Here is a 2,193-nt window from a genome sequence, read left to right on the forward strand (position 1 = left end):
CTACTACTACTACTACTACTACTACTACTACTACTACTACTACTACTACTACTTCTACTACTACTACTACAACTGCTACATTTACTACTACTACTAAATTACGTTTGTTATGTAACACATATCCATGCACGCTCTACAATAAACTAAGCTCTATAATGCCCTATAGTAACATTATTATTAATGTTACCCCAGGAGACCTCATAACGGGGGAGGACTTCCGTAACGACAACGAGCGACCACTATGATACAGACAGAGCAGAATTGAGGGCTAGGGGTAGGAGTAGGGATAGGGTTCGGGTCAGGGTTAAGGTTAGGGTTAGGCCTCTTCGTTATTGTGTTTGATGGGGTGGTCGCTCGTTACGGAAGTCCTCCCCCCATAACAACAACACCCAGAAAAATTCTCATGATCATAATGATGGCAAAAAGAGGCACGGCGGCACAATAATGCGTCATCTTTTAGTGCTAGACGAAAGAATAAGTCAGACAGACAATAATAACAAAGTGAAATTAAAGAAGTATAACTTACCTGCCAGCTAGTGACACCCTCCGACCACCCAGAACTATGAGTTTCCAGTCCCCTAACCTAGGAATGACAGTGGTGGGGTTGGTAGATCTAGCACTGGACTGTTTTTATGAAAAGCTATTACTGAAGTAATAACCCTTTGATACACAAAATCTAGATCTAGTGTTTTAAAGGAGAAACATGATAGATGATTCATCACAAAAAATAGGGCTAATATATGTCTAACTAAATCTATAGGAGGCCCTAACTATAATATAGGCCTCAGACCGTGTAAATATGTCCCCAATCCCCAGCAGAGAAAGAGACGAGTAGGTCTAGATCTAGATCTAGATCTAGACTAGATCTAGATCTAGATATTTAGATCTAGATTTTGATCTATACTATACGAGTAAAAAGTGGAAAGGTTTTAGAGTAAACTAGATTCTTGACACAAAGAAGAAACTTACCTCTGTTCTCAATTCTAAGTTTCACTTTCGTCGACGTCTTGTGCAATTTTCAGAGCTAGGCCCTTCAGTAGACAAGACAGGGTCAGCGTTGATTGACGACTAGATCTAGATCTAGATCAGATTCTAGTGACTGGTCCAAAGTTTTACATCTGCAGAATCGCACTCAAATAAGGCTAAGCTGGGTTTTTTTTATCTATATTATTATCACTGCAAAGGTAAGGGCTATTTGGCTGATGCAACAGCACAGCACGCTACGCCCTTAGCATCCAGACAGACAGCCATAGAAAGAAGAAACTTCATGTTACAAAACACGCAACACACCCTATCGGAAGTAGATCTAATCTAGATCTATGTTGAATTGTGAATACTGAAAATGAAACTGAAACTAAAACAAACCGGTCCCTCGAACGCCTAGGTAACGCACGTCGATTCAAATTCCAACCTGATAATGGAACGTTTTGGACTTTAGGATAGGCTAGGCCTATATTTAAATGAAAGAATCCCTACAAGTATTATTATAAAAGATGCAGGGCCATGCGATTGCACAGCCTAGGATTATCCAAGATGTCATGTAAAATGTAGATTCTAGATCTAGATTCTAACTGATATTTAAGAGTCGGTGGGAATGAGGTGCATAATAGGCCTAATAATAGATCGAATAATACGTTGATCTAACAAAATCCGAATTTGAATAATATCTATAAGTTGGAGGGAAGCTGTGGTTTTCGGGTATTAATATTATATTAAAACAAATAGGTTAACATTATTGTTGATTATAACAGTAAATTTTGATCAGGTCAAAAGGAAACAAGTGAGCGTCACTGAATCATAGATTCCCGTTTCAGTTTCAGTTTCGGCGATGTGTTGAAAACCCGTGGAGATATTAATAGCTCAGGGGACATAAACGGTGTATGCTGAGAATATTATTTTGGTGTGACTGACAAGAATTAATCGGCGGAAGCTCGGACAGATGAAGTTTATTTAAGTTAAAGAGTGTTTCCTCACAATGCAGTGTGTGTAAATCTGTGCTTGGATCAGTTGAATATTAATTTCAGTAAGTAAAAACGTATCGGCACATTGCCAGTCACCTGGTTCTCGGAGGAAACAAGACAGACGATTAGAAATAACAGAAGGAGAGTCCTAAAGAATAAAAAGAAAAGAAAAGGAGAATCAATCAATTACGCTCTCCAACCGACCACGACCCGTAGGCCTATTTAATAATAA

At 38.8% G+C, this 2,193-nt stretch overlaps 1 protein-coding gene across 2 annotated transcripts in view; it reads right to left on the bottom strand.

The window, feature by feature from the left end:
• Positions 1-1,474, bottom strand: part of LOC101859506 — a 13,554-nt gene extending 12,080 nt beyond the window's left edge. Inside the window, exon 1 of one of the 2 annotated variants that reach the window (XM_035971919.1) lies at positions 970-1,474. The gene's annotated coding sequence lies outside the window, so the exon portion shown is untranslated. The remainder of the gene's footprint in view (positions 1-969) is intronic. The other variant, XM_005106487.3, reaches the window with a different exon arrangement.
• Between the last annotated feature and the right edge of the window lie 719 nt (positions 1,475-2,193).

This window comes from Aplysia californica, unplaced genomic scaffold, assembly GCF_000002075.1.
Source record: "Aplysia californica isolate F4 #8 unplaced genomic scaffold, AplCal3.0 scaffold00537, whole genome shotgun sequence".
NCBI classification, from domain to species: domain Eukaryota; kingdom Metazoa; phylum Mollusca; class Gastropoda; order Aplysiida; family Aplysiidae; genus Aplysia; species Aplysia californica.